The 14,332-nt window shown below is 43.1% G+C and overlaps 1 non-coding gene across 1 annotated transcript; it reads right to left on the bottom strand.

Moving 5' to 3' along the window:
* Positions 1 to 1,065: 1,065 nt before the first annotated feature.
* On the bottom strand, positions 1,066 to 1,172 carry LOC111764515 (U6 spliceosomal RNA). Its single transcript, XR_002797105.1, has one exon. It is a non-coding gene; the product is annotated as a U6 spliceosomal RNA (small nuclear RNA).
* Between the last annotated feature and the right edge of the window lie 13,160 nt (positions 1,173 to 14,332).

Raw genomic sequence — 14,332 nt, 5'->3', positions numbered from 1 at the left:
ACAAAGCAGTATTTTATACATTACCTTAGTTTTACAGTAAAAACATTTTATATATAACTGTAGAGAATCCATCTTAAAAATCATTTGTATTTTAAGTCCATTGACTTGTTTGGTAAGTAAATTGGAAAATATTTGCTTCATAGAAAATAGTAAAAACATTTGGCTAGCCCAACAAGCTTATTTAAGTGGAAAAGTAATGGATTTATACATTTACAAATACAGTTTGAGTTCTGGGGTCAAGTTGGCTATCAGAGCCCTTTATTGCAAGGGGATTAGTAGGAGGCAGTTAGATATAAAGACCCAGTAAAGTGAGAGAAACAAGGGCCTAGAATATTTGTTGTTTTTTATTTGTTCAAAATAATTAAATGAAAGTGAGACCAACCATACATTTTAAATTCTCCTGTTATAGCATGCTCTCTGAGGTCCCTTCCTTACAGAATTCTGAGAATTAGGGGAGAAAATAATGGTGCTCCTGAGCCATGGAACACATAGATTCCTGGGAAAAGAATATCTTAGAACCAGAGAGAGAAATAACCAAATGGTTTGTCTCAAAAAGAAGCCTCTAACATCAGCAATACAAACCTATGTACCCTTAATTCCTTCTTTTTTTTTTTTTTTTTTTAAGATTTATTTTGTTTATTTCCTCCCCTCCTCGTTTGTGCTTGCTGTCTGCTCTCTGTGTCTGTTCATTGTGTGCTCATCTTCTTTTTAGGAGGCACTGGGAACCAAACCTAGTACCTCTCACATGGGAGGAAAGTGCCCAATGGCTTGAGCCCCCTCCACTTCCCGCTCATGTCTCTCATTGTGTTTCTTCTTTGTGTCTTTTCGTTGCATCATCCTATTGTATCATCTTGTTGCGTCAACTTGCTGTCTTGCTTGTCTTCTTTAGGAGGCACCAGGAACTGAACCCAGGACCTTCCATATGGTAGGCAGGTGCCCAACTCCTAGAGCCACATCTGCTTCCCCCTTTATTCCTTCTTGGTAAATAATAATTTCTTCCAAAAGGAAGAAGTAGATTTCATTACCATTCTAGCACCATCTGTCCAGCCTCCCTTCATAAGAAAATAAAATATAGAATGCTCCATAAGTTTGCATGTCACCCTTGCACAGAAGACAGGCTGATCTTCTCTATATCATTCCGGTTTTAGTATTTGTGCTGCTGAAGTGAGCACTCATGTGCATGGTTTCTGATGAGAGATCAGCACTTAGTCTTATTGAAGTTCCTTTGTATGTGATGCATTGCTTTTCTCTTATTGCTTTCAGAATCTTCCCTTTATCTCTGGTACTTGTCATTCTGAATAGTAGGTGTCTCCGGGTAGGTCTATTGGGATTTATTCTGTTTGGGGTACATTGTCCTTCTTGGATGTTGATATTTATGACTTTCATAAGGGATGGGAAGTTTTTATTATTTCCTCAAATATTCTTTCTGCCCCTTTTCCATTCTTTTCCTCTTCTGGAACACTGATAACATGTATGTTTGTGTGTTTGGTGTTGTCATTCAATTCTCTGAGACTCTGTTACATTTTTTCCATTCTTTTCTCTTTCTGTTATCCTGTCTTTTAAAAAATCAGATGTTCTGTCCTTGATGTCACTAATTCTATTCTCTGCCAATTCAAATATCCTGTAATATGCATTTAATGTTTTCTTTTTGAGGTACTGGGGCTTGGGATTGAACCTGGAACCTCCTATGTGGGAAGCCAGCACTTAACTACTGAGCCACATTGGCTTCCCTGAGTTGGTTTTCTCATTTGTTTGCTTGTTGTTTGTTTGTTTTTCAGGAGATACTGGGAATTGAACCCAGGACCTCATGTGGGAAGCAGGCACTCAACTGCTTGAGCCACATCTGCTCCCCTCTAATGAATTTTCCCCCTCGAGATGGCTCCCTCATCTGTTTGCTCATTGTTTTTGCTTGCTGTTTATGCTCATTGTTTTGTGCTTGTTGTATGCTTGTTGCCTGTTCGTTTTTTCTTTAGGAGGCACTAGGAAACAAACCTGGGTCCCACCCAGGAAGGGAGGCAGGTGCTCAACTGATCGACCCACATCCACTCCCTGCTCTTTTATTTCTTTGCTCATTGCCTGCTCATTTATTTTTTTGCTCATTGTCTGCTCAGTGTTTTCTTGTTGATTTGCTTGTTGCTTTTGCTCTTTGTCTGCTCTTTATTTTTGCTCGCTATCTGCTCATTGTTTGTTTGTCTTCTTTAGGGGGTACCAGGAAGCAAATCTGTGACCTCCCATGTGGGATGCAGGTGCTCAACTGCTTGAGCCACATTCAATCCCTCTCTAATGTATTTTTTTTTAGACTTTTTAAAATTCCTCCCTTGTGGCTTTTTTTTCCCCTTATTTATTCCACACCGCCCCCCCCATGACTTGCTTGCTGTCTGCTCTCTGTGTCCATTCACTGCACATTCTTTTGCATTTTTGCTTGCCTCTTTTTTTTTGTTGTGTCACCTTGCTGAGTTGGCACTCTGCAGCGTTTGCGGGCCAGGCAGCATTCCGTGGCACTCGTAGGCCAGCGGCTCTCCGCAGCATGCGGGTGAGCCTGCCTTCACAGGAGGCCCCGGGATGTGATCCCAGAGCCTCTCATATGGTAGACGGGAGCCCAACTGATGGAGCCACAGCCGCTTCCCCTCTAATGTATTTTTAATCTCATCCATTGCCTTTTATTCATGTAAGTTCTGTTACTTTTCTTTGCAGACTTTCAAATTGTTCTTTATGTTCACACATGGTCTTCTTTATATTCTTTATCTCTTCAGTTGTATTTTCCTTCAACTCCTTGAATTGATTTAGGAGATTGGTATGATTATCATTGATTAGTTGTCTTAAATCCTGTGTCTCATCAGGATTTTTGTTCCTTTTTTCCTTTGGCTGGGCCATCTCTTCCTGTTTCTTAGTATGGCTTGTAATTTTTTACTGATGTCTAGGCAACTGAATATGTTGGCGAAATTTACCCTGACAGTCAATCTCTCTCTGTTGCCTAGTGGTTTTGTTTCATAGCTTTTTAAAAATTTTTGGTTCAACTTATTCTAAGCCTTTAACATTGCCCACCTTATGTTATGAAAATCAGGCTGGGGCTCACTAGTGGGGTGCAGATCTGCTCCAAGGGATCCAGACCAAGAGAAACCCAAAAGTGTTTTTTTTCTCCTTGCAGTTTCCCAGCTGTCCAGCAGATGGCACTCATTGGTGATTCTTTCCACTGAGGTGACAAGCTATCTCCACTTGCTGGTGTTTCTGGTCTGGACAGAGCCAAGATTCAAAGCAGGCTCTGCTGGCCAAATTCACTGAAGAGAAACTACTCTCTGCCCTTTTCCGTACCCTCCCTCGTCCCAGGGAGCTTGAAGACATCTGTTCCCCTCTCAGTTGGCTGCAGTGCCTTGAGGCTGTCTGCCTTGAGGGTGGGGGATGGGTGCTGTTACCAGCGGTGGGGTTTCGTGACTCATGGTTTTCATATTGGCTTCTTATTCTCTCTGTCTCTCGCCCCTCTGGGGATTGTGCAGTATTTCCTGGTCTGCAGAGCCCCAAAACAAGTCCCTCAGACCACTTTTTGCCTTTCCTCCATTGTTTTTGTGAGAGTTGAGTTCTACCTCCCTATTGTGATACCAACTTCCCAGATCTGTTGTTTTTTTAAAAAGCCATTTAATTTAATTACTGCTATTATGTGTTTATTTCTATCATCCTGCTATTTGTTTTCTATTGGCTCCATCTGTTCTTTTTTCTTTTATTTCTTTTTTCTTGCCTTCTTTTGGATTAAATAATTATTTTTATTATTACCTTCTAGTATTATTTAATTATTTAGGTATTTGATGATTATTTTCTTATTCTTATAGTGGTTATCCTAGAGATTACAATATGCATCCCCGACTCATTACAGTCTACCCTGAATTAGTGCTTTTCCCACTTCCTTGTCAATGCTAGAACCTTAAAACAGTTTAACATCTTCTTGACTTCTGTGGTATTGTTGTCATATATTTTATTTTGATATACATTTTAAATCCTTAAAGGCATTATTATTTTTATTGCTTTAAACATCAGTGTTCATTTTCACTTACCTACTCACTCACCCTTTCAGGTGTATTTTGTGCCTTCCTGAATTTCCATACTTCCCTCTGGCTCATTCTCCTTGAGATGAAAGAACTTTGTTTAGCATTTTCTGTAGCGTAGGTCTGCTCATAATAAATTTTCTCAACTTTTAATCGTCTGAAAGTGTGCATATTTTGCCTTTTTAAAAAAGATTTTTTCTTTTTAGAAAAGTTGTGAGTTTACGGAATAATCATGCATAAAATACAGGATTCCATATTATTAACACCTTGCCTTGTTGTGGAACGTGTGTTACAATTGATGAAAGCAAGTTTTTAAAATTGTACTTTTAACTATAGTCCATGTTTTAACTTGATGTTCGCTGTTTAGTGTAAATCCATGGATTAAAAAAATTTTTTTATTCTGTAACCATATATACAAACTTAAATTTCCCCTTTTAACCACATTCAGATATATATTTCAGTGCTACTAATTACATTCACAATGTTGTGCTACTATCACAACCACCCATTATCAAACTATTTCTATTTTTCCAAATAGGAACCCTGTACACTTTAAGCCTTAAATGCCCATTCCCTCTTCTGACATTGTCCCTCGTAACCTATATTCCAGATTCTTTTTCTGTGAGTTTGGTTATTCTAATTATTTCATATTAATGAGCTATATAATATTTGTCCTTTTGTGTCTGGCTTATTTCACTCAAACTGACGTTGTTAAAGTTAATCCATGCAGTCACGTGTCAGGACTTCTTTCTTTTTTATGGCTGAATAATATTCCATTGTGTGTATATACCGCATTTGTTATTCATTCATTCATTGGTTGATGGACACTTGGGTTGCTTCCATCTTTTGGCAGTTGTGAATAATGATGTTAGGAACATCAGTGTGCAAATATCTGTTCACCTGCATGCTTTCAGTTCTTTTGTGTGTATACCTAGTTGTGGGCTTGCTGGGTCATATGGTAGTTCTGTATTTAGCTTTCTGAGGAACTGCTAAACTGTCTTCCACAGTGTTATTTCTCTGTATCCTCTCCAACACTTGCAATTTTCTGTTGTTTTTTATTAAAGACTTATTTTATTTATTTCCCTCCCCATCCCCCTGTTGTCTGCTCTCTGTGTCCATTCAATGTGTGTTCTTCTGCATCTGCTTGCATTATCAGGTGGTACCAGGAAACTGTATCTCTCTTTTTTGGGCTTTCACCTTTTCTGTTTATTTCCAAAGATTATCATACATACTTTTTACCAGTTCTGTACAAGTTAACCCTCAGTTTTCCATTCTCTATCCTCAATCTATTTATTGGTGACCCATATTCAAGTTATTTAGCACCATGAGATTACACAGTATATTTAGTTCATAATAGCACTGTCATACAGTATTTGTCCTTTTGTGTCTGGCTTGCTTCACTCAACATAATGTCCTCCAGGTTCATTCACGTTGTCATATGCTTTATGACTTCATTTCTTCTTATAGCTGCGTAGTATTCCATCACACGAATATACCACAGTTGTTTATCTTTTCATCGGTTGATGGACACCTGGGTTGTTTTCATCTTTTGGCAATCGTGAAAAACACCACTATGAACATCAGTGTGCAGATGTCTGTTCGTGTCACTGCTCTCAGTTCTTCTGGGTATACACCCAGTAGTGGTGTTGCCAGGTCATATGGTAAGTCTATATTCTACTTCTTTAGGAACTGCTAAATAGTCCTTACAGTGACTGTACCATTCTGCATTCCCACCAACAGTGAATAAGTGTTCCCATCTCTCCACATCCTCTCCAACACTTGGAGTTCTCTTTCTCTCTTTTATTTTTTTGCTGATTGTTCATAATCGCATTGAACTAGTACAGAACATGCCCTGTACAAAACAACACAATAAAGGCTCAGAGATCGAGGTGTTCCCTTAGCAAGGCTGAGGATTTCAGGCTCTGGTATTTGGAGTTTAGGCTGCAGTCCTTGTTTTTGGATGGATCCCGAGTGGGTGTCACAGTCCAGGCTTTAACCAGATTTGAACAGAAAAATGGCCACTTGGCCCAGGTAGAAGTAGAAGTGCTTGGTTTCATGTGTCGTAACTACAGAAGTTCCTCCTCACAATGCAGTGCCAGGTGGGGTTGTACTTCTTTTTTTTTTTTAAAGATTTATTTTTATTTATTTATTTAATTCCCCTCCCCCGGTTGTCTGTTTTCTGTGTCTTTTTGCTGCTTCTTTGTCCGCTTCTGTTGTCGTCAGTGGCATGGGAAGTGTGGGCGGCGCCATTCCTCGGCAGGCTGCTCCCTCCTGCGTGCTGGGTGGCTCTTCTCACGGGCGCACTCCTTGCGCGTGGGGCTCCCCTACGTGGGGGACACCCTTGCGTGGCAGGGCACTCCTTGCGCGCATCAGCACTGCGCATGGGCCAGCTCCACACGGGTCAAGGAGGCCCGGGGCTTGAACCGCGGGCCTCCCATGCGGTAGACAGACGCCCTAACCACTGGGCCAAAGTCCGTTTCCCGGGGTTGTACTTCTTGTCAGACTCCTTGATTCGTCCTTCTTTGTGTTACATTTCTCCAACGCCTGAGTAGTGCACTCTGTTGAGTCCTGTTGCATCTCCTCCAACACGTCCACAGTTTTGATCCCGGCCTTTTGATTGCACATGCTTACAGAGGAGTAGGGATGGCCGACTGCAGCAGTCTCCTGCGGAAGGCCCAGTGGGGCTTACGCCTGGTGAGAGCTGCCGATACTACAGAAGCCACGGCGCACCTAAGTAGTTCTCTTTTTAACGTGGCCCTTCTAATAGGTGTGACATGATGTTTCATTGTGGCTTTGATTTGCATTTCCCTAATCGTTAGCGACGTTGAACAATTTTTTCATGTGTTTTGTTTTTTTTTTTTGCAATTTGTATTTCTTCATTGGACAAATGTCTAGTCAAGTCTTTTGCCCTTTTTTCCCCCCACAAAACAAACATATATAACATCAAACAAACATTATAACATCTCACCCTACCACCAATAACTTGCATTGCTTTTTTTTTTAATACCCAAATTCATGGATCATCCATTTAATCTTTTTTTTTTTTTTTAATTTATTTCTCTCCCCTTCCTCCCCTACCCCGGTTGTCTGTTCTCTGTGTCTATTTGCTGCGTTTTCTTTGTCTGCTTCTGTTGTTGTCAGTGGCACGGGGATCTGTGTTTCTTTTTGTTGTGTCATCTTGCTGTGTCAGCTCTCCGTGTGTGAGGCACCATTCCTGGGCATTTCTTTCGCACTGGGCAGCTCTCCTTATGGGGCGCACTCCTTGCGCGTGGGGCTCCCGTACGCGAGGACTTTCCTGCATGGCAGGGCACTCCTTGCAAGCATCAGCAGTGCACATGGGCCAGCGCCACATGGGTCAAGGAAGCCCGGGGTTTGAACCGCGGACCTCCCATGTGGTAGACGGATGCCCTAACCACTGGGCCAAGTCCGCCGCCCTTGCATTGTTTTTAATGCCTTTTAAACTAATGATTAAAGAACAATGTCAAAACATTACTACTAAACAAAGTATTTTCTCCCCAACCAATCCAATCATTATTATCTTTATAGCATTTATATGTGAACATACATAAACAATTAAATGTATAGTAAAAGCTGTGAACCCACAAAGCAAACATGCATAACATCACACAGGGGTCCCATACATCAACCCTCCACCAACACCTCACATTGTCGTGAGATGTTTGTTACAAACTATTGAAGAACACTGCCAAAATCTTACTACTAATCATAGTTCTTATCTTGCATTTGGTGTGTTTTCCCCCCAACCCATCCTATTATTATTATTATTATTATTTTTTTTTTTTTAAGATTTATTTTTATTTATTTAATTCCCCTCCCCTCCCCCGGTTGTCTGTTCTCTGTGTCTTTTTGTTGCGTCTTGTTTCTTCGTCCGCTTCTGTTGTCGTCAGCGGCATGGGAAGTGTGGGCGGCGCCATTCCTCTGCAGGCTGCTCCCTCCTTCACGCTGGGCGGCTCTCCTTATGGGTGCACTCCTTGCGTGTGGGGCTCTCCTACGCGGGGGACACCCCTGTGTGTCACGGCACTCCTTGTGCGCATCAGCACTGAGCATGGGCCAGCTCCACACGGGTCAAGGAGGCCCGGGGCTTGAACTGCGGACCTCCCATGTGGTAGACGGACGCCCTAACCACTGGGCCAAAGTCCGTTTCCCTTATTATTTTTTTTAAGATTTATTTTTTATTTTTTATTTTTTTCTCTCCCCATACCTCCCAGCCCCCTCGCCCAGTTGTCTGCTCTCTGTGTCCATCCACTGCATGTTTCTCTGTGACCGCTTCCATACTTATAAGCGGCACTGAAATCTGTGTTTCTTTTTGTTGCGTCATCTTGTTGTGTCAACTCTCTGGGTGTGCGGCGTCATTCCTGGGCAGGCTGCACTTTCCTTCGCGCGGGGCGGCTCTCCCTATGGGGCACAATCCTTGCGCATGGGGCTCCCCTACGTGCAGGACACCCCTGCATGGCAGGGCACTCCTTGTGCGCATCAGCACTGTGCATGGGCCAGCTCCACACGGGTCAAGGAGGCCCGGGGTTTGAACCACGGACCTCCCATGTGATAGATGGACGCCCTAACCACTGGGCTAAGTCTGCTTCCCTCTATTATTATTTTTTAAATATATATATTTTTATGACAGAAGTTGTAAACTTATAAAACAATCATGCACATATGCAGAATTCCCAAACAACACCCCTCCATCAACATACCACAATGTGGTGTGTCATTTGCTACAGATAAAATAATATCATCTGATTATTGCCATGTCCATAGTATACATTTGGCTCACATTTTCCATATTGCCTCAGTATCAACACGGTACATCTTTTGCATTAATGCAAGAATATTATATTATTACTCATAGCCACAGTCCATAGATCACTCCAGCTGTATTTTCCCCATGCCTTTCCACATTCCCAACACCCTGCATTAGTGATATACATTTGTTCTAGCTAACAAAGGACACTCTTGCATCTGTACCATCAACCACAATTCTCATCCACCTTCTGGTTTACTCTGCTGTCCAGTTCCTAGATTATTCTCTAGCATTCTGTTAATTGGCATTTACATAACTAGACTACCATTTTCAGTTACATCCCCATTTATAAACTAGCTGTTACTGTGTGTTACCATCCACTCTATACATTTCCACAATTTTACAGTAAAGCCAATTAAAAGTTCTACATACATTAAACATCATTAGTCCACTCAGTCTTTCTCTTATCTCCTTTAAGAATCCACCACCTACCACCAGTTCTTGAAGATATTTTCCAATAATTTCTTCTAGAAGTTTTATGGTTTTTGCTTTTATTTTTAGTTTTTTGATTCATTTTGAGTTAGTTTTTAGATATGGTGCAAGATAGGGGTCCTTTTTCCTTCTTTCAGCTATGGACGCCCAGTTCTTTCAGCACCATTTGTTGAATGGATTGTTCTGCCCGAGCTATGTGAGTCTGACAGGTAGTCAAAAATCACTTGACCATATCTGTGAGGGTCTGTTTCTGAACCATAAATTTGGTTCCATTGGTCTATTGTGTCTGTCTTTAGGTCAGTACCTTGTTGTTTTTACCACTATAGGTAGGTATTATGATTTAAAGTCTGGAGATGAGGGTTCACTTTCCCTTTTTAGGATGTTTCTGGCTATTCAGGACTCCTTACCCTTCCAAATAAATTTAATGATCATGTTTTCAATCTTTTCTTTAATGCTGGTGGAATTTTTATTGTGATTGCATTAAATCTGTATATCAATTTGAGTAGAATTGACATCTTAATGATATTTAGTCTTCCATGAGCATGGAATGTTCTTCTAGTTATTTAGGGCTTTTTTTATTTAACATTGAGTTGCAGTTTTCTGAATACAAGTGCTTTATATCATTGGTTAACTTTATTCCTGACTGTTTGAGTTTTATCTGTCATATTTTATTTTCACCACTAGTGACCTTTATTGATAAATTCTTCATTTCTAGACTCTCTTCCAGGCCCCTGTCTCCTGTCTTTTCTTTTCAGGCTCTAGCACACCCTTTAGTATTTCCTGAAAATCTGGTCTCTTGCTTAGAAATTATCTCAGTTTCTGTTTATCTGTGAATATTCTAATTTCGCTCTCACTTTTGAAAGACAGTCTTGCTGGATATAAGATTCTTGGCTAGAAGTTTTTCTCTTGTAGTATCTTAAATATATCAGACCACTGTCTTCTTGCCTCCATGGTTTCTGGTGAGAAATCAGAACTTAATCTTATTGGATATCCCTCATATGTTATGCATTGTTTTTCCCTTGCTGCTCTCAGAATTCCCTCTTTGAATGGCCTTTGACATTCTGAGGCATATGTGTCTTCGAGTTGGTCTATTTGGATTTTTTCGGATGGGAGTATATTGTGCTTCTTGGACATGGATATCTATATCCTTCAATAGGGTTGGGAAATTTTCTACCATTATTTCTTCAGATATTCCTTCTGCCCCTTTTCCCTTCTCTTCTCCTTCTGGGACACCCATGACATGTATGTTTGCATGCCTTTGCTATCATATAGTTCCCTGAGACCTTGTTCAATTTTTTCCTTTCTTTTCTTCATCTCTTTTTTTGTATGTTCACTTTCAGAGACCATTTCTTCCAACTCACCAATCCTTTCTTCTGCCTCCTCAAGTCTGCTATTATATGATTCCAATGTTTTTAAAATTTCATTGATTGCACCTTTCATTCCCATAAGATCTGCCATTTTTCTACGTATGCTTTCAAATTCTTCTTTGTGCTCATCCAGTGTCTTCTTAATATCCTTAATCTCTTCAGCCATCTCATTGAATTTATTAAGGAGATTTGTTTGAATGTCTATAATTAGTTGTGTCAACTCCTTATATCACCTGGAGGTTTATCTTGTTCCGTTAGCTGGGCCATAGCTTCCTGTTTCTTGGTGGATTGTAATTTTTTGTTGGTGTCTTCACATCTGGCTTAGCAGAGTATTTTTTCTGGGTGTAATCTTTCTCTCTGATTTAGGGCTTCCTATCCTTTCTCCCTTGCTGGTTATGCAATAGGAGCCAAGCATGTAGTTGGTGCTATAAGCTGTGGAGGCTCAAGCTGCCCTCATTGTGCCAGGGACCAATGAAGCTTCTTCCAACTTTCTCCTTTGCCAGGGGTAGGGACAGAGTCACAGCCATGTGGAATAATACACGTGCAGGCCTAGACTGTAGTTGCCAGAGAGACTGATGAAGGTTCACATCCCTTTCTCCCCTGCCTAGGGGGAGATGGAGCTCCATGTGTGGGCAGCAATCTCTGCAGTGCAGGTCCAAGATCACTGCAGTTGCCCTGGTAGACTTCTGATTTTCAGTCTATGGCAGCCAAAGTTCCCTGCAGTTACCTGTATAGGCTGGTGCAGGCTCCTTAGCCTCCTCCCTGCCAGAGGCAGGGCTGAAGCCTAGGTGGGCTGCAGGCTGATCTGATCTGCGTGAAAGAAACTGTCAGCCCAGCTTCCCCTCAGGCTGGGGGCAGAGTCAGAACGGCGGCTACTGGCCTCTTTCTGACTTGGGCTGATTCTCACCGCAGCTGTTCCCAGGGTTATCTCTTAGCCAGCCAAATCTCCCAATCAGTAGCTGAAATTGGCAGCCAGCCATCTCCCCCTCCTGTTTCTGGAAAATGGACCTTCCAATTCCTGTCCTGGCCCGGGCCGCCAGAGTAGGATAACACCAGCCTCCACGGCTGGGCCGGTAATTTCCCAGAGAGGTCGGCGCAGGTCCCCACAGCTTCCTCCCTGCTTCAGGTGGTACTGGGGCCTAGGCTAGAGCTGCAATATGATCTGGATTGGAAGAAGCTGGTCCCCACCAGCACTGGGATCCTCAGTCTGCCTCTCTTCCCCCATGCCAGGCGCGGAGTTAAGATGGCAGCTCCCAGCCTCTTTCTGACTTGGACAGGCTCAAACCATAACTGTTCTCAGGATCATACTGTATAGGAAGCGGACTTGGCCCAGTAGTTAGGGCGTCCGTCTACCACATGGGAGGTCCTTGGTTCAAACCCCGGGCCTCCTTGACCCATGTGGAGCTGGCCCATGCACAGTGCTGATGCACACAAGGAGCGCCCTGCCACGCAGGGGTGTCCCCCGCGTAGGGGAGCCCCATGCACAAGGAATGAGCCCCGTAAGGAGAGCCGCCCAGCACAAAAGAAAGCGCAGCCTGCCCAGGAATGGTGCCGCACACACGGAGAGCTGGCACAGCAAGATGATGCAACAAGAAGAAACACAGATTCCTGTGCCGCTGACAACAGAAGCGGACGAAGAAGATGCAGCAAAGAGACACAGACAACAGACAACTGGGGCAGGGGGGTGGGGGGGAAGGGGAGAGAAATAAATAAATAAAAATAAACCTTAAAAAAAAAGGGGGGGGGAAACGGACTTGGCCCAGTGGTTAGGGCGTCCGTCTACCACATGGGAGGTCCGCGGTTCAAACCCTGGGCCTCCTTGACCCGTGTGGATCTGGCCCATGCACAGTGCTGAGGTGCGCAAGGAGTGCCGTGCCGTGCCATGCAGGGGTGTCCCCCGTGTAGGGGAGCCCCATGCGCAAGGAGTGCGCCCTGTAAGGAGAGCCGCCCAGCACAAAAGAAAAAGCAACCTGCCTAGGAATGGCGCTGCCCACACTTCCCCTGCCACTGACGACAACAGAAGCGGACAAAGAAACAAGACAACAAGACGCAGCAAAATAGACACAGAGAACAGACAACGGGGGGGGGGGGGGCGGGGAAATTAAATAAATAAATAAAATCTTTAAAAAAAAAAAAGGATCATACTGTAGCCCACTGAATTTCCTCATCATAGCTTAAATTGGTGCCCAACCGTCTCTTCCTCCCCTGTTTGGGGAATTGGAGCTTTCAATTCCAGCTGTGGAAGAGATCCCGAGGCAGCTTGTACCTCCAGTGGAGGATGGGCACCAGCCTCTGAGGCATGGAGCCTCTATTTACTAGTCTTCTCTGCAGATGGGCAGTCTCCTCCTTCCACTCCCCCAAGGATGTTGCAGGATGCTTTTCTTGCCTCCTGGAGCCTCCAAACCGGTGCTTCAGCTAGCTCCAAAGAGCCCTGGGTGTTTGCTAACTGCCCTGTAGCAGGAGCTGACTCTAGGAGCTCCTTACTCCACCGCCATCTTACTGGTTCTTCTGCATCTCTTTTTTTGTTGTGTCATATTGCTGTGTCAGCTCTCCGTGTGTGGTGCCACTTCTGGGTGGGCTGAGCTTATTTATTTATTTATTTATTTATTTATTTCTCTCCCTTTCCCCCCCACCCCGGTTGTCTGTTCTCTGTGTCTATTTGCTGAGTCTTCTTTGTCCACTTCTGTTGTTGTCAGCAGCACGGGAATCTATGTGTCTTTCTGTTGCATCATCGTGTTGTGTCAACTCTCCGTGTGGGTGGTGCCATTCCTGAGCAGGCTGCACTTTCTTTTGAGCTGGGCGGCTCTCCTTATGGGGCGCACTCCTTGTATGTGGGGCTCCCCTACGCGGGGACACCCCTGCGTGGCAGGGCATTCCTTACGCGCATTAGCACTGCTCACGGGCCAGCTCCATACGGGTCAAGGAGGCCCGGGGTTTGAACCGGGGACCTCCCATGTGGTAGGCGGACGCCCTAACCACTGGGCCAAAGTCCGTTTCCACAAGAGGCTCATCTTAGACCCAGGGATATAAACTGGCTGAAAGTCAAAGGTTGGAAAAAGATAACTCCATGCAAATAGTAACCAAAAAAGAGCAGGGGTGGCTATACTGATATCAGACAAAGCAGATTTTAAATGCAAAAAGTTGTAAGAGATACAGAAGGCCATTATATATTAATAAAAGGGACAATCCACCAGGAAGAAATAATAATAATATGTATCTGTTCACCTAACTAGGGTGCCCCAAAATATATGAGGCAAACTGGCAAAAGTGAAGGGAGAAATAGACATCTCTACAATAATTGTTGGAGACTTCAACATACCACTCATCTCATTAGATAGAACAACAAGACAGAATATCAACAAGGAAACAGAGAACTTGAACAACATGATAAACAAGCTAGACCTAACAAACGTATACAGAATGTTGCATCCCAAACCAGGTTAGACCTTCTTGTCAAGAGCTCATGGATTTTTTTTCTCAAGTGCTCATGGATTTTTCTACAGGATAGACCATACATTGGGTCACAAGGCAGGTCTCAATAAATATAAAATGATAGAAATTATACAAAGCACCTTTTTAGATGATAATGGAATGAAACTTGAAATAAATAATCGGTAAGTGGGAAAATTAGCAAATATGTGGACACTAAACCACGCACACTCCTAAACAATCAG

Source organism: Dasypus novemcinctus, chromosome 2 (genome assembly GCF_030445035.2).
Source record: "Dasypus novemcinctus isolate mDasNov1 chromosome 2, mDasNov1.1.hap2, whole genome shotgun sequence".
In the NCBI taxonomy this organism is placed as follows: domain Eukaryota; kingdom Metazoa; phylum Chordata; class Mammalia; order Cingulata; family Dasypodidae; genus Dasypus; species Dasypus novemcinctus.
The sequence above is the reverse complement of the archived record's forward strand: the minus strand, read 5'-3'. Positions and strand labels throughout refer to the sequence as shown.